Source organism: Tachypleus tridentatus, chromosome 13 (genome assembly GCF_004210375.1).
Source record: "Tachypleus tridentatus isolate NWPU-2018 chromosome 13, ASM421037v1, whole genome shotgun sequence".
Classification (NCBI taxonomy): Eukaryota; Metazoa; Arthropoda; class Merostomata; order Xiphosura; family Limulidae; genus Tachypleus; species Tachypleus tridentatus.
Window position 1 is genome coordinate 81,923,194 of NC_134837.1, and position 19,776 is coordinate 81,942,969.

General features: G+C 33.5%; 1 pseudogene; it reads right to left on the reverse strand.

Annotated features, from left to right (window-relative positions):
- Positions 1-19,776, reverse strand: part of LOC143236201 (TNF receptor-associated factor 4-like) — a 56,269-nt pseudogene that overhangs the window by 26,539 nt on the left and 9,954 nt on the right.

Here is a 19,776-nt window from a genome sequence, read left to right on the forward strand (position 1 = left end):
TAGAAAACTTAAGAAAACAAGGAATTAGGTTTCCCCATTGTTGTATTATATCAAAGCTATATTTATATTTTCTCATTAACAGTGAATTTTTGCTAAGAAATTGATTGCTTTAACTTATTATATTAATATTATATTATTATTATTGCAGGTTATATTTATGCAGGTTATGGTGACTCAAGAAGGCACATACCAATCTAACACAACCCTTGAGTGAGGGGTAATGCTACTTCTCTTCGTTAACTTCTTTGTCTTTTGCTTCTTGAAATATCTCATGACCGTCTCATTATTATAATGCCCCACTGCTAAAAGAACAAGCATCTTTGGTGTGACGGGTATTCGAAACTTCGACCTTCAGATTACGAGTAGAATGTGTAAACATCCTGGCCATGACGGGTCTGTATTATTTTATCTTGAATTTTTGCTAACACATGATTCAGTATAACTTCAGCTATGAAAAAATTACGCGAGTTGTTGTTATTTTGAGTTAAGCACAAATCTGCACAATGGGCTATCTGTGCTCTGCCCACCACTGGTATCGAAACCCGGTGCTTAGCGTTGCAAGTCTGCAGACATTCCGCTGAGCCACTGGGGGGCAATTGCATGAGACTAGACTAGCTTTACCGTCAAGAGAAGTGTATCTGTGTATCAACGTAAAATTAATTCGCTCTCCATAGCATGAACGTCAATAAAAGATTCAGTTCCAGACCTGATAGAAGACTCTGTATCGTTTGTAAAACTCCCGTATATACACCATTATTTTCAGTAACCATTATTATAAATTGTACACTTATTTGTTTATTTTTGTCAAGAAAGGAAATTGTGTTTATCAACCTTGTTGGCAAATGTAATAAATCATAGCAAAATTCAGTTAACTTTTAAATTAAAATAACATAATGAATCGGGGTCTCGTCCGAGTTAAATTGTGATACGTAACAATGTGTTATACTCGATACTAAGATTTTTCATAAATATACTCAAATAACAAGTATATTAGGCAATGATTAAAGGGAGGTTGATATATGAAACCTACATAACACCGGTATACATAATTGCTAGGGTGAAAAGATGAGTTATGTTTCTCTATCAGTTTCAAAATCTATGTGAGGATTGTTTGTTTGTTTTGGTTTTTCGCCCTAAGCTACACGAGGGCTATCGGCGCTAGCCGTTCCTAAATTAGCAGTATAAGACTAGGGGGAAGGCAGCTAGTCGTCACCCCCCGCTAACTCTTGGGGTACTCTTTTACCAACGTATAATCACAGTATAACGCCTCCACGGCTGAAATGGGGGGCATGTTTTGTGAGACCGTGTATGAAAGACAGTCATGTATTTTATAACCTAATTGTTTCACTATTAGTGATATTTCAGTTCTAAAAATGAATACTCAATTTATGGTTTCTAATTAAATAGAAAGCGAACAAAAAGTGTATTCTAATGAAATTTTCCGTCATGTAACACGTGCAATACGAAATATTTGGGCAAGATCATAGTTAAATGGCCAGCATAAAGACAAATTAGTGAAACAATAACACTCGAACAGTTGCATGTTAATGTTAAATACGTGTCCTTTTTAGGAAATGTAAGAGTTGATGAATTCATGAAAAGTTTTATTAGTATCGGTTTTAGAACAAGATTAAACCCAGCCATTGATCACATGCTGAGACATCTATGGTGAACTTATTATGTTTGAGAATCCACTTCGTAGACGTCAACGTTTCTGACGTCATATTCGCCAGTGCCATCTGGTGCCACTTATAAACATCATCGTCTTTGTTGATATCATCACATCACGCAAGCATCTTCTACGACAATTTACATAAATATAAAATCAACATCTCTACCCTTCCCTGAGATATCTAATCAGCATGTGAATCCAGTGTGAAGGGTAACTTACAGTATGCTGAATCTTTAGTATACAAAAAGCTATATAAACTTCAAAAGCTAGAATCTAAAAAATTGCATTTAGCAGAAGAAAGTATTACAGATCCTTTAAAATTATTTCAAATAAAGATATTTATTTTGATTGTTTAATTAATTTTTATATTTTCACCCCATAAAATGGATTGTCATTACCTATTGCATGGCATAGGCAAACTAACTAAAACATACTAAATCCAGATATATATATAAATTGACAGAAATGCATTTCACTCAAAATAATGAAATGTTAGGAAGCTCAACAACATGAGAAAGCTTACCAAGCTGCTCTCTTACCTTTGAGGTAATATATTAAATTATAGATGAGTTGACAATAAATAGTTTAACTGTTTTAACCAGTAAGTGTTTCATAGTTGAAAATTAAACATTTTTTAAAATTTAGCTTTTTTCTTTCTCAAATCTTTATTCTTGAAAGATTAAAGCTCTGAAATTTTCTCTCCCAGATCTTTACCGTTTTCACATTGTGTTCAACTTTATCACACGAATGTCTTACAAATAACCTTACATCGTAACTATCTAATAACTGCTTGACCCTGTTCCTGAACTATCACTCCTATAGGGTACAGATAAAACTAAAGATGAAGGTTAACAGAGAAAATTGTACAAGTTGGTGTCAACTTGTGTTTGTTTCCCTGGATCGTATTTAGGTAGTCGAGTATTGTGCCAACAGTGTGGATGTCATTATACTTGCCATTGTCTTCATCTTCTGTTATTATTCTCTCTCTCGTTCTCGAATTCCAATAGTCATATGAGTTCGTTAAATGCATGTAGATGTCCAGGAGTTAAAGAAAAACCGATGAAACCTCAGCAACGTATATGTAGTAGATAGTGTGAATATATACCACTAGGGATGTGTAGTTAGTGTTTAATGAAACCACTATATAAACTAGAATTTTTAGCATGGTGTACAAAACGTGAACTCAAAAAAGAAAACCAGAGGAATGAATTTTTTAAGCATTTTATTAAAGGTATAGAAGGAACAATTGATAGTAGGAATTCTACAACTCTCATGTTAGTTTATTACACTCCTCTTAAACGACCTAAAAATCAAGTTTATTCAACCGTTTATTAGTTAATTTATTACCTTTACCCAGCGCAACCAAAGTGAACAAAGATAACAAATTACTAGAAGTTGTAAAAGCTCGACTCAAAATAAATAGATTAAAAATAAGAAAACTACAAAGAGAGTTCAATATAATGCCAAAGTGAGTAGAAATACAAAATACCAGTGATAAACCAGGATAAATATGAGTAACGAAACTTATAAATAAAAAATCTATGATACCCAACACATGAATTGAATTATATTTAGTTTGAACCCAATATGTTCTGGCTTTGGTTGAATTCCATAGCCTATGTCTAAGTTTTTTTGTTTTTTTTTGCTTCGTGGTTCGTCTCGATATTTTGATCAGTTGAAAAGTATCTTGCTTACAATAGTATGTAAAAAATTAAGTCAGATTGTAGATATTTTTGACATACGAGAACTGGGTTCACTCCTTGTTAATACAATGTTAAATATCATAATTTGGTTTAATGTTAACAAATCATTATATGAAGTTAAGTACTTCGTTGGGAAGAAAAATTATATTGAATTGTAATGTTGACAAACCAGTGTATACTAATATACTATTTTACAAATTAGCGCATACTTTAAACTTCTTATAAGGCTAATTCTACAATATATGTTCAGTGGATTACTGAAACATGGTTATTAATACATCTAGGAACAACAAGAAACATGATTTGGAATGCATTGTGAAACTGAAACATTATATTAGGATATTAACAAATTCGTGATATTCAAATGTAATTTCATGAATTTTAAATTCGAGACTTAACCATGTTGTATTCTTTACCACCATAATGACAGAAGCTGAGTGTCTTGAAGCGTAAATATTTAGGAAACTAAAGTATTGTAATTGTATTCGAGTTCTACAATTTAAAATTACTCTCACTTTTTTGTTAGAGATTTCAGTGGAATATAAACAATAAAGAATTAGTTTTTTTTCTTCATGCAGTAGTCAAAAAGTTACATTTCAACACTATTAACTACAACTTCGGTTAACATAAAGAACCTTTTTAACATTATCAAACAAGTAGAATTTGAAAACCAATAAATTAAATAAATGATTTTAAAGTTTTAAAATTAAAGGTAAGTCCCTTTTTAATTTGGTTTAAATATAAGAAGATACCAAGGTTTTAGAAAAACAGGTACATCCAAAAGAAATGGAAATTGATACTGATATAAAGATCGCCAGAGCACCAAATACAGACATTAGGGTTATTGGGTTGCCTTTTATGAAAACTTGAATAAGGAAACTTAGCGGAATTGCTAATGAAAAAATTATACTCGCTGGTTTTGGACTGATTAGTTGTAACCCTCGATTTAAAGATAGCAGAACTACTACACCAAAAATTGCCAATAAAACCAAGTATAAATTGTTATTCGAACATTTCCAGAAATTTGTAGGTACACCTCTCATCATAAGTAACAAAGTCCAGGGAACTGTTGTGCACAGAACTGTGTAAAAAGAGATCACAGTGTAATGTACTTTAGATAGAGAATTGCTACACACAAAATGAAGGCATCAGACATGGCACCACATGTTGCAATCATGGCGCCAAAAAGTCTAGGTTTTGAAAACTCGTCTGCGTTATTTGTTTCGTCTGTAAACAAAAAGGCTGGTTTGTAAAGTAATACGATTCCAAACAAACACAACAAAACAGCGAGGACATCCGCAGGCTTACAACGATGCTTCAAGAAACAAATACTGAAGAGCATTGTATACAAAGGGCTAGAGAAATACAACGAAGCTGCATCTCCTATCGGCAGTAGAGTGTACGAGTAAGTCAGCAGCGACAAAGCTAAGGAGCCAAAAATACCACGAAGGAGTAAAATTAACATTGTTTTTCTGTCGTACAACATCCGTGAATTACTGAGTAGTACAACTGGCAACAACATAAAAAGTCGGAAAAGATTGTTAAAGCCAATAATGTTCTCTATATTTATTCCGTCAATGAGTTGAACGACGAGGCCGTAGAACCCTTCTCCTGTAGCTGCTATCAAAAGACAACCAACTCCGATACAGTTCATTATAAGTGTTAGCACTTACAGGTGATAAAGATCTGAAAAATAAGTGAAATTATTGTTGAATATACACACCAGATCGTAATTTGCAAACTTACATAATTCCAATAGAAAATGTGTAAGAAGTCAACAAATAACATGTAACTGAATTTTATGAAATCGTATAAAAGTATTTACAGAAAAGATATTTAGACTTTGTCTTGTTGGCTTGGCTGTACAAGTGTTTAACACTTTAACCCTAATATATGTTGATTCTATAAAGCACGGACAATAAATCTGTATATATCTTTAAAGTATGCCCATCTCTATATAATATTGTTGTAACTTTATTCTTTCGTAGACAAGATCTTTTAAGTTATCTGACGAATCTAATTAGAAAAACAGATCAAGTAAATGACAGCATATTAATTTATTTCTTCTTTAAACCTTTTTCAGACTTCCTTTTATTTGCAAATGTTTGTTTGTTTTGAACGTCGCGCAAAGCTCCTCGAAGGCTACCTGCACTAGCCGTCCTTAATTTACCAATGTAAGACTAGAGGAAAGGCAGCTAGTCATCACCACCCACCGCCAACTCTTGGGCTACTCTTTTACCAACGCAAAGTGGGATTGACCGAAACTTTATAACACCTTTACGCCTGAAAGGGCCAGCCTGTTTGGTGCGACCGAAATTTGAACCCGCGACAGTCGGATTACGAGTCGAACGAGGTGTTTAGGACTAGCTTCATCATGTATCAGGTACCTATCTAGTTCGCATAGTAATTCCGTTTTCATCCAATTTTCGAACCCGCGACCCTCGGATTACAAGTCCAACGCCTTAACGTACGTGGCCATGCCTGGCGATTTGCGAATTACATTCACGATTAAATTGGGTGGACACTGGTGATAAACCTTAACTAACATGAAAATAATTCTTCTCTCTTGAAACAACTCTACAATATTCTCAAATATTTCGTTATTATAATTTACTCTCAATTTACGAGAAAACTTAACATCAAATCGTTTAGAACTTTACAGGTGTTTTAAGCCAAGCTTGTCAAACTTTTCGATTTCTTGGTCACGAATAAAACCTGCAACCACTTCCAGGAAACAACAAATTACAGACTGAAACTACAGCTCATAACAATGTCTACAAGGAACCTATTAGTAATTTTAAAAGTTGCAGGCTCAAAATATGAAGTATATTTTACATCAATATAAGATTCTATATAGGAATTAATTTGGACTAAACACATTCTTTATTTCGACAACACTGAAAAAGATGCCTAACAAGGAATCTACAATCGCAATAAACCTAATAATATTTACTTTGTCAATGAGAAACATAACTCTCAAATATTCCAAATCATATAATCTACAGGTAGTCTACATTTATAAGAATAATTTTCAATTTTGATTATAATATGTAGTAGCTATTTACAATGTAATAAATATAATTAAAACGATTTTTGAACCTTGATATTATCAACAGTTTACACATGTTCATTTTATTAATAATGTCGTATTTGCATCCCTTTTCTATCCAAATTTCACCTTTCACATATTACGTGGATATTCGCATATTATATTTCGCATATAATATTATATTATTCTCTTCCTCTTTCGGTGTTTGGGTAAAATATGTTCATACCCTGGAGGGTCAGGTTCTCTTTGACCTCTTCCTCCTCCCCGTACTTATGTGGTCTTGCAGTATTGAAATTTGTGTTTATTCTATTTTTAGGTCAGTGTGAACTGAATATTATTCTGATACTCTTCAGAGCAATGTGCATGTATTGTGGTACATATATGGTTATTTTGCTCTACCAGCAGAATGTCAAGTTTGTTGGTGGCATTTTTTAATTAATTTTTATTATTTTTATTGGGCCCGGCATGGCCAAGCGTGTTAAGGCGTGCGAGTTGTAATCTGAGGGTCGCGGTTTCGCATCCCCGTCGCGCCAGACATGCTCGCTTTTTCAGCCGTGGGGGCGTTATAATGTGAAGGTCAATCCAATTATTCGTTGGTAAAAGAGTAGCCCAAGAGTTGGCGGTGGGTGGTGATGACTAGCTGCCTTCCCTTTAGTCTTACACTACTAAATTAGAAAGGTTAGCACAAATAGCCCTCAAGTAGCTTTGTGCGAAATTCAAAAACAAACAAACAATTATTTTTATTTATTTATTTTTATGTATAAAATATAAATTGACTGGAGAGAGATGTTTAGGACCAGCTTTATCAGGTACCTATCTAGTTCGCATTGTAATTCGTTTTTCATCCAATTTTTATCGAAGTACGTTATTGTACTGTGTAGGAGTTTATCTGGTATGGTTAGTATGTTCGAATATTTGTGTATGAATTGAGGTGGTATAGTTCTTGGAACTCTGTATACTGTTGTGAGGAGTGTGTTTTGGATTGTTTGTAGTTTGGTTTTATTTATTTTATTGCTTACAGTTATCCATGCTTGAGCTGCATAATATATTACTGGTCTTATATAAGGTTTATTGATTTTTAGTATGTTGTCTGTAGATGCTCCACAGTTTTTACCAGTTAGACTCCTAGCATAGTTAGTTCTTCGCCAGACTTTATTTTTAATTTCGTTGATATGATTAATCCAAATTAATTTTGAATCGAAGGTTAGACCTTGAAATTATGCCGATGGGGCAGCCGGAAATAGTGTACCATTCATATATACTTCCGGCTGTTGTTTCTGTGTTTTGTCAATTTCGTAAAGACTAGAGTTGTGTTTTGCTGTGTTTATTTTTATTCTATATTTTGACAGTATTCGCTTATTCTGTTTAATTGTGGTTGTATGTTGGTAGCTGCTATTGTTGGTGTTGCGGCACTTTTCCAGACTGCCACATCATCAGCGAACTGTGAAGAGAATCCATGATTAGGATTCTTCAATGGCATATTGTTTACATACATGATGAAGAGTATAGGACTAACCACCCCAACCTGAGGGACACCAGCTTCTGGAGTAAAGTACTCAGAAAAGGTACCCTCAACATTCACTCTACCCTTTCTGTTTTCCAAAATGTTAAATAGCAAACGCATATTTCAACGCGGTAGTCCCATTTCAATCATTCGGAACCTTAGACCATCATGCCATACAGTGTCGAATGCTTTCTCGATATAAAGGAAGCAAGCGACAGTGCATTCTTTATTAAAGCTATTTATTATAGTTTTGGTTAATCTAATTAAGTGATCTGTCGTTTCTCTAAATTTTTGAATCCATTTTGTTCTTTTGTTAATTTTGATGTCATCTCAAGAATGTGGAGGGTCTATTACTGATTATTCTTTCGAGAATTTTGCCAAAACAGCTGGTCAGGCTGATTGGTCGGTAGCTATTAGGTTTATTTGATGGCTTTCCTTCCTTATGGAACATTGATATATTAGCGAGCTTCCAAGAAACTGGGTTGTATCCTGAGAATAGAGATAGATTAAAAAAGTGTTTTTAGGTGCTCAAACAATTTCGGAGTGCCCTTTTTTAGAAGGATGGCTTGTATTTCATCTTCACCTAGAGATTTAATTTTTATGTTTTTATTGCTTCAAGTAGTTCTTGTAGGGATATTTCTTTTGTTAGTAACGAGTTTTCATAATTTGTGACAGGTCTTGTGTTTGTCTCAGTTATGTTTATTTGAAAAATTGGTTCAAATTGTTTTTTATTGTTTAGTATATGGTTGGTGACTTTATTATAGTGCACTATTTCAGCAAGAAGGGGAATAATGAGATAAAAAAGTTCAACCACAGCTGGTATTGTTTTAAGTGACAGAGCTGAATGTGAAAAGAATTTATCTTGAACAGTTAGCTAACTTAACCATGCAATTCATCGCCTGTTTCCTTTTGTATGGTAAACTATACAATATTTCCACTGTGTAAGTATTCATTAAACTCTCTCACATTTTCTCTCTTTTATATGAAAATACGATAAGAATATCGTTGTCGCAGTGGATATAACTGTTATTTCTTGGTCCTTCCCAACATATTAAGCACTACTATGTTTTATGTGGTATATGTTCTTGAAAAGTTTGCTATAATTAACTGGAGTACATAAAAATGTGTACAGGTGATATACGTGTGTAGTCTTACATACATATGTGAACAATATGTAAAGTCATTCACGAATCTTGCATAAACCAAATGGTGCACTTACACAATAAACAAGTATTAACCTCACGTTTACAGGAGAATTAAACTGTGCATGTCACAACATCTTGCAGCATTATATTAAAAGTTTAAAGTAAATAGTTTTCTTAGTAATGTATGTCAATGAACTTACCATCAATAATATATTGTGGTTCAAGTTTTTAAAATTATTTACAGTATAATTCCAAATTTCAAAAGAAATTATATAAATAAATTTACAATCATAACGTGTTTGCGTGACTTCATGAACTGCATTCCTAATTGTCCATTCTAATTTTTTTTATCATTCAGTGTTCTCATATTGCCCAACTACTTACAGAATTGTACTCTAGATATTTACCAACTACATTATCAATTACGAACCTTCGATATTTTTCCTTCATCAAAATATAACTTTGTCCCTGCCATCTTGGGTTTATGAGTGTACATCATAATTTACTTTCAAAACTTTTTAATGAAACAAAGTTAGGAGAAAACACAGTGTAATTGTATATAATCCAAAAACTTGGAACAATTCAGTTCTAGTACTACAGTGTTCCAAATAAAACATTTGGTTGGTATGCCGTCAGAAAAATGTTTCAAAAACTGTTGACGTAATGCTTCTTCTTTCATTAGTATTGACTAACCTTTCTACAAACTTTTTATCACGAGAATTGTACCGATATACAGACCTGTTAAGAAATGTCATGTGTTGCTATTTTAAATAACGGGAATTTTAATTTGAGCTTAACAGTTAATTAAATGCTTATAAGTATCAAATGTATGTTATTGCCAACAAGCTTTGTACACACAATTTCCTTTTAAACACAAATGTATTTTAATATACAAATAAAATATTTATAATAACGGTTATTACTAACAATTATTACAAATGATTTTTTATATACAAGGATTTTACAAGCTTACAAACTATACCGAGTCTTATATCCTAGTCTAGAACAAGATCTTTTATCAAGGGTCCAGGTCTGCGACAAACAAATTAATTCTGAGTTGGTTTCATTACACTTCTCGTAACTTAACAATGTCTTTTCTCGGCTAGCCTCACACCTATTTCACACCTATTCTACCGAATATATTTAATGCCCTCGTAGAAACAGTGACGTTCGAAGTTATTCACTGAAGTTAAATGGTTTGTAATGTTCGAAATGTATATAAATGTTGCTGAACAAATTGTTGGAGTTTTCCGATTAACAGACGTTAATCAAAATATATTTTCCTTGGCCTATAGCGTGCTGTACTGAAGCTGTCCAATAATAATTCTCTTTTGTCTCTCTTAGGCCTAGCATTGCCAGGTGGATTAGGGCACTTGAATCGTAATCCGAGGATCGCGGGTTTGAATCTTCGTCACACTAAAGATGCTTGACCTTTCAGCCGGGGGGCGTTATAATGTTACGATCATTTCCACTATTTGTTTGTTAAGAGAAATCTTCAATCTAGCATTACACTGCTAAATTAGATACGGCTAGCGCAGATAGCCTTCTGAGTAGCTTTGCACAAAATTCAAAACAAAACAAACAGTCTTGTCTTATACAACTAAATTAGGGAGCTATTAGCGCAAATAGACCTCGTGTCGCTTTGGACAAACAAACATCAATAAATTATTCACAAACATATTTTAGTTTATAAATTACTAATTTTATATATATTCTAGCTTAGTATTTTATGATAAATAAAATTTATGTAGAAACTATATCTGTGAAGAATTTTAACAAGTTGTTTTTGTTGCAATATTAAGTATTATGTATAATCATATACGTATGTCTCCGGATTTACAACGCTAAAATCAGGGGTTCGATTCTCCTCGGTTGGCTGAGCAGATAGCCTTTGTGGCTTTGCTAAAAACGAAAACACACAAAACACATTTTGTTTTCTACAAAATTATCTTCCACATTAAACTATACATTCTGTCACCTCTTCCTTTATTGACATCCTAGCAAAACGTCCACTAGAGGGAGTGACATGAAACACTTGTCTTAACTCCGGTCTCTTTTCTTCCTCTATTATCTTTATTACGTCCAATAATAGTTAGTGTTTATTTCTTTATGATACAATATATTTTTATCCTTCAATTCTTCTTTAGTATCATATAAGTTGCTTTACAGTATCGGTAGTCAACTTAGTTTGTTTTCAATCATGTTTATAAATTCATAATCAGCCTTTCTTTGTCAACAAATTAGTACAGACTTAAAAAGTTTGTTTTGTTTGTTTTAAATTTCCTGGTAAAAGCAACTCCATGGCTATCTGCGCTGGTACCTACTTTTGCAGCGTAAAACTACAAGGAAGGCAGCTAGTCATCACCACCCACCAACTCCTGAGCTACTCTTTAGCAACGAATTGGGATGGACCGTCATTTTATAACGCCCCACGTCTGAAAAAGGGCGAGCATGTTTAGTGCAACGGAATTTGAACCTGCGACCCTCAGATTACGAGTCGAGTGTCTTAACCACTTGGCCATGCTGGCCAGATTTAAAACAGGAAAGCAATAATCTCAAATTAGAAAATTCTCAACCACGTAAACTGAATATTATGGTAAAATCTATCTCAATCTTTAAGTCAAGTTACCAGTTCAGCTAATTGAAATCACTGCTTAATAATGTATCTTAGTAACTTTAGCTTGATTATTCCTAGCTGTGCACTACATACAAAGAGAAACACATACCAGAAAATCATGACACAACTAATCAAACGTTCCTGTACTGTTGCAGTATTTATTGAATTTCACATTTATTTCTCATCACTTAAAGTTTTTCTCTCACATTTTTCAACAAGTACGTTTACCTATTCTTCTACTGTCAATTCATTGTCATTTTTTTTTCGCCACTCTGAAGGAGTGTGATCTCCCATGTTAGTTCAGTTTCGCTGCTTTATAAAGCTCTACCTTTTCCCGCTAATAGTTCTCTCACTGTCATTGTAGTTTCGTTAACTAATTTAGACGAGTCACATTTGAACTGCTACTTTGGTGTTAGAACACTACTGTTAATCAGATTTCCGTTTTCTTTTCCTTTTACTAGTTTTGTACTTTTCAGTGGTAAAACTAGAACCTAATATATATAAAACATAAAATACAAACTTACTCCTTATTTTATTCTTTGTAGCAATGCTTCGTGGAAAATAATTTAAAGAACGTCTACTGCATCCAGTTAAAACAGAATTGATTCTTCTTCAGTAAGATAACAAACAAGCCTTTAGCAACAGTAGCTTTGTTGTTGTAACTAAATTGTTTGTGTGTCACTTGACGTTGCTTTCATAACATTTACATCTTACGTTACTTAGCACGTGGCGCACAAGAAATTATAGCTACTTATATAAGTACCAATTCCCTACATCATGCTTTCTGAACGTAGTTTAGCAGTTGTTTGCATATTGCCATTTGGTAAATACAAGTACAAACGACATTTGTTCGCCTTCCTTCCATAAGAGAGATACAAACTATCATACAAGTAATGTCTGTAGATGGTATTGAGGAATAATTGTGAGCATTTTTTCAAGTTAAAAAAATATATTCATAAATGAAACGCTTTCACAAAATATTTCGTGTCATTTGGTAGATAATTTTTGCTCTAATAGATGGTGTGTTTGATTTTCATATGTCTTTAATTTTGCTTTCATTTTCAGCTCATTAAATGGAATGTCTGGACAAAATCGAGCATTTTGACACCATCTTTTCGCATTTAATTTCGTACCGTTTAAAACAATGCAAACTATATACCTAGGTATTACATGAAATAAAGTATCATAATAAATGTTTTGGGTGTAATGTGTTCATGTATTGAAGTATTGTATAGTCTTGCATGTAATGCTTGAATGAAATTATTTAAAAACGCTCACGAATTATTCCTCAACCTAATAATAGCACCCCCTTCCCAGTGGCACAGCGATATATCTGCAAACTTGACTCGCTAGAAACCAGGTTTCGATACCGCTGATAGGCAGAGCACTGATAGTGTATTCTTTAGCTTTGTGCCTACCTTCAAGCAAATAAAATAGATATATTTGCCAATTTAGGTTTACCGGTGAACATTGGATGCGATAAACATGAAGCTCAAAGTTTTTGTGGGGTTTTTTGTGCGTGTGTGGTTAAACGCTAAATTACACAGTGAATTTATATGTGTTCTGCACATCACAGGCACATACACCGACTTTTAACATTGGAAACCCTAAGACTTATCGCCACGCTGCCATTTCTACATCATACTTAATTGTTGCACTACGACTATTTTGTTTTATTTCTGTAAATGAATTGAATATTTCTTTATTCTTTTATCGAATAATTAATACAAACCCATATAATCAATATAAAATATCACAACTAGCGTAGATACGTAACCTTCATCATAACACGTTAAAATATGCACCTTTCAGTATACCTGGTCTTTACTGACTTCGCCTATGTCTAATGATCATAACTTTGATTTAGATGTTGAAAAGTTAGCATACTGGCTTCCTCATAGTGTACAGATAAACTGTAAGAAAGGCTGAGTACCATTAGTATACAATATGTGATTTATTAATACAAAATATGAAATTTATTTATATCAATTTTCTCATATGTAGACAACAAATTGTCATCATTGACATATATTTCGATAATTTCACTCTTCTCTCTGACATCTCACAATTAAAATTAATAAAATATTGAATGAAGAAAAGATTGCTCGAATATGTAAAAAAAACACCAAATTGAACGAAAATGTGCGGGGTACGAATGGGTCTAAGGTCGAACTACATCAAACTTTGTTTGAGAGATAAACTAATGCCTAATTCTGGGCATCATGTAAGCAAAACATAAAGTGTTTCTCATACACTGCTGGCCAATAAACAGAGAAAAAATATGCATTTTGCGTTGTTAGACTCAACCACTCATCTGAGTAGAACTTCGAAAGAAAGTAAGAAACGAGAAAACACTATGAAATTAGCCTAAATACTAGCTGGTCAAAAGTTTAAGACCATATAAAAGCAGTCTTAAAGAGGGTAGGAAATGCCCAACAAGATTTTCTCAATAGTGAAAAGCACGGCCGTGACAATACTATCTATTGAACTGGAAGGTCCAGGATAACCAGCAACAAGTGGCAGAAGTTATGAAAAGTGCTCCAAACTGATGGAGCTCAAGTTCGACCTGATTACTGGCTGGAAAAGATCACAGCAAATAGTTGCACCAAATATTTTATTAGTTAGCCCAGCTCTTTCAGTGCTGGATGATGGTGCAAAAGTGAGCGGTTTCTGATAAAAACAGAAATATTGAAAAGCTGGTAGACCTCTTGATATTTCAAGCCTTCTGAGTGTGACTTATTTTATGTCCAGTAAATAACGACTTTATTCTGGTGAAGGGAAATAGATTAGACGTTAGAAGTGAAATAGATCCTGGGCTAAGTTCATCAAGTGTAGGCTAAATGAATGAACAGTCGTCGAAGAGTTGACATTAGGTGGTGTTGGTTGCCTGTCTTTCTTTCTATTAGTACATAATATCAAAATCAAAGATGGGTACGCGAACACACTCACGTAACTTTGCAAAAATATGTCAAAACAAAAAGTATATATTGTTTAAAAGAACAAACAAACTTGAAATTTTATCAGATTATAAAAACAAAAACTAGATTATATTAACGCTACATTGCCTAAACCACATTAAGTTGAGAGCTGTGATTCAGTCAATGCAATTATTCTTCAATCCTGTTATTGATTAATTTTGAGCCAATAAACAAACTTACCCGAATATAGATGTAGATGATAAAATTTATGTTTTAATAATTACGATAAATATTCATTTTTTTTCACTTGAAATCGATTTATTGTTTTGTTTTCACTCGCGCGAAACTACACGAGGGCTCTCTGCGCTAGCCGTCCCTAATTTAGCAGTGTGAGACTAGAGGAAAGCAACGAGTCATCACCCACCGGTGACTCTTGGGCCACCTTCATCAAGGAAAGTGAGATTGACCGTCACATTATAACGCTCCTACGGCTGAAAGGGCGAGTATGCTTGGTGCAACCGGAATTCCAACTTGCAACCCTCAGATTACGAGTCGAATGCCTTAACCACCTGGCCATGCCGGACCAGTACTTAAAATCGAACTACCTTGAAAACCTTAGAGAAACGCATTTAAAGAAAACCTTCACGAGAGTAATTTCCAAAAAAAATGGAGATGTGTGCGTTTGTTTAAATATGATCTAGTTTAGCAATGCAGAGGTTAAAAAGGCCCAATTCTGACCTTTAACTAGTTGCCAATAAATAACTGACTGTGTGTTATCTTATTGAGCTGGACATCTTCAAGAGGATGATTTTCGATTTGTAATTTTATTTTAAACCGTAATCTTCAAAATCTTATTTAGTTTATTAACAGAACAAGGACAAAAGTAAAAAGGATTATTCGTTTTTGTTATTAAAATTTTTGTTAAAAAAATAAACCTTGGAATATACAGATAAAATAGCTACTCTTAACATTGTTTTCCTTTTCACCAATGTTCCAGTTGAAGAGATGGCTGTTTTGTGTTGCTAATTATATTCAATTTATTCTGTTAGAAGTGAGTGGTATTATTAAGTTCAGCTTGACTGTGTGTGCGCGCGCACTGAATGAGAAAGTTATTCTTTCCTTAAATAATAATTACCTTAGATAATAATTACAATTCATTAAATATAGTTCACACTGTAACAGCTGTTCTTGATTAACAATGATGACAAAAATAGTATCATGACTACAATTATTCCATGCGACCTGAAAAGATTTTGGTATTAGCGAAACGCCTCTTAAGCAATGAATATTTATAGTGCTGTCTAATTTATTTAAGGTCAGTGTCCATTCGCTCCCACTTAAAATAACGACTTAATTTTAATCCTTTAACTTTGTCGCTTTACTAAATGAATGTTTTATCACATATTTAAAACACCAGATATTCGCTTTACATCTAACTGTAAGCATAAACACACACCTTCAGTATAAATTATAAAAACCTCATGTTCTCTAGATATATGGAGACGTAATATTGGATCAAAATCACAATCACAGTTTTATTCCGAAACTACACACTTAATTCTACGTATCTGGATGATACACACACCATCACAAGTTTTTGAAATGTTGTTAAAACAATGAAAGAACTAAAAAGGGGCAGGTATTTTGATTTAACACTCTGCACCTCAGGATAAGATGCAAAACAATCGAGGGCACGTAGATGTGTTCTTCTCTTCACTCTACTCGCGAAGTCAGATTTGATGCAGGGCTAGTGATAAAGAGCTAAACCGAAAGAATTATAAGTTTACGAGATTGTGACGAGTCGATGTAAACTAATCATCGAGCAGGAAGAGGATCCAAATATTTTATTACTATTTAAATATTCAGTCCTAAAAATGAACTGGATAAAGTTACAAACAAATTTTTTTTCCATCGTGCACTTATGAGCAATGGAGACCATCAGACGTGCTAGCTTCAGAAGATTAGGCTATAGTTTACTAAATAGTCGTTTGCAAAGCAAATCAAAGTTGTCTATAAACTCCCATGAGAGGTCATGGAGGTATTAATAATATATGTGACAAAATTATAGATATTTTGGCCAAAATCAGGCAAGATGTTTCTCACCTTTGTGAAATCTGTCATATATATCAATTGGATGGAAAACCCGACAAGAAAATTCTGTTACCCTTTGAAGTCTATATCAGTTTTAAAGAACACCGCAGTCATTCAACTATTGATAATGCTAAGCTAGCAAAAATAGCATTTCTGTTTAATCACTTTTAAGTGCTATGGAATTTTATTATCATTAGGTTATTTGTATTAATTGTGTTATATATTGTCATGATTTTGAAATTGTTTAATCTTTTGAAAATGTATTGTATTTAATATATTTTTATCAATGTGTATATTTATGTAACATCTGACTAAAATTGTCTAACACCAATTTTAATTGTCTAACTTTTAATTGTCTAATGTAGGAGGTGTAACAGATTTTTTGTACATTTGTTTTAGTACCTTTGTTTGTCTCAGTATCGTTGTTTAAAGCATGTCAAGTATATGGCTGGACGCGTATTGCGCAAGTTCTGTCCTTTTAAATTTTTAGAAGATTCTGGAGAGCAGCAATCAATAATATGTGGTTCATGAAAACGTTAGCGTGTTTTGAACATTCTTGAACTTTCGGGAAACTCTTTATGATTTGTGTGAAAGCAGCTAGCCGAGAGACAGTAACAGAAAATTACAGTTACAATCAATGTGTTTAGGCCTCTGAAGCTACAATTGTAATTTACGACTATTAATCGGAAAACTATAGAATTTTGACCCAGAGTGTTTATAGATTTCTAACAAACCGTTTAACTTCAGTGAATTAACTTCGGATGTTAGTATTTCTACAAGTACATTGAATGTTTCTTTCGGATAAAAGTCATGGTGACGCCAATCAGCTAGCTTGCTTAAGGGAGGTGTCACAATATGAACTCAGAATTAATTTGTTTGTCGAACCGAGATCGTCAATAAAATATTCAGTTCTATACCAGTTATAAGACTCGATATTGTTTGTAAGTTTGTAAAACACTTGTAATAAACCATCATTTATAATAACTGTTACTAATAACCCTTACTATAAATTGTATTGTGTTTTTGTTTATATATCAAAACATATTTGTGTTAAAAAAGAAAACTGTGTGTATAAATATTGTTGGCAAATATCATAAATTTGATACATATTAACATTTATTAACTTCTGAATTATAATTAAATTTCCGGTTATTTGAAATCGTAATACGTAACGTACGTAACATAATAAATCGGAGACTTGTCCTTAACACAAATGGTTATATACAACAGTGTAACCTTAAACACCATATGTTTAGTTATCTGATAAAAAAATATCATTTAGTATTTTACTAATTATGATCTGTATCTTTAACAATATTGTGCACTTCAAAATTCAGAGCTTGTAACATTTCTAAGTAAACTGAAATAATGAGTGGATATGAAACAAACTATCTGCTTATATCAAAAATAAAAGTCAGTTTGGTAATGAGTAAGCATCAGAATGAGTAACGTCGAGGGTTTAGGAAACGAAAAATCTGGTTTCAATATTTGCGTGGACAAGACCCCAGATACCCCATTTTGAAGCTTTATGATTTACAAAAACAAACGTTAAAATGTATTACACATTCTCAGTGATATAATCCGTTCAAGAGCTTTAAAATGTCTCAATTAGCTATCTGATGTGTCCACCAGAAGGAATCGAATCCCAGATTTTAGTGTTGTAAATTCGAAGTCATTGCGCTGTCCCATCAAGGGACGAACTTTAAAAATAAACAAAACAGTCAGCACAACGAACTACGAGCAACTTACCTCCAATATCTCCCCACTGTACTCCCTGTGGCAGAATTTACAACTGGTCCTCCGATTAGACTACGATTATAATAGATGGTCTTCCATCAGCAACCTGGGAATCATAGCTGCGCACTGATTGGTGCAAGGGATCGCATCGTATTTACACGTATTTAAATGGCCCTAGGTGAAAAAAAAGAGCAACGATTCGATGAAAGCCACATCTCTTTACTTAAACATTTCAAACTTATACATGGAAGAAACAATATCAGAGAAAACACGAGTTGGAAAAGTTGTTAATATATAAGAGAATGTCCGGAAATCGTTAAGAAACTACTTTCTTCTGAATATGTGACTTGATAACAACTTCCGGATGCCCGGATATGCATCACAATAAGAAAAAACATAAATACACTGAAATTAATAATAGTTACAACACATCATTTTATAACTAAGTATAGTGTTTCAAACAATCGACTAATGAGAGCATAATTTGTATCGTTACATAACACTGGTTTACAAAGAAATTGAGGCAAGCATAAAAAATAGCTGTTTTAACCTAATTTGGGGTGCTGAATTCAGATTTGAAACTGTTTTACTCATCACCTCTAGTTTTTAGATATGCATACTGTAAATTTTGTACACATACTGTACATAAAGGTGTATGTGCATTCAGGGTTAATTTCTAATATTGTGTGACTTATGTCTTCTTTTAGTTATTATGCAATAAATGTAAGTGATAGCATTACATTATATATATATATAGCTATATATCAAGACGGATTTTGGCAGTTAAGCGTAGCCAACACGTCTCAGTCAACAGCCAGTAGTGCACTGGCAGTCAGCGCAGGCGGTTAGTGTCCCTCGACAATTGTTTTACACAATCTTTTGGGTATATATTTGTATTACAATTTCGAACGACGCACATAATTATTATTGCCTTACATATGATTTAATTTTACTTTTGTTTTTTTTTCAGATTCTCCAATGGCTTCAAGCTCGTCAAAACACCGAGGATGCCTCAACAAGGCCAATTCTTTCTGCTACGTGTGGGGACTTCACGACAGTTGCGTCGAACCATCACTTCCTCTTCAGAACTGCCTACTTTCATTATTGTGACTGTAAAATTGGTGATCAGGACAAATCTTGGGCTCCACACATCTGTTGTAAACCTGCTACAATGGACTAACTGCTTGGTTTAATGGCAAGAAAGCGGCTTTCCACTTTGCAGTCCCGATGGTTTGAGAGAGAGCCACTAGCCATGCAGATGATTGTTATTTTTGTCTAACAAATATAACTGGTTTCAATGCATCTTCTAGAAAAAAGATCAAATATCCCAACCTTCCATC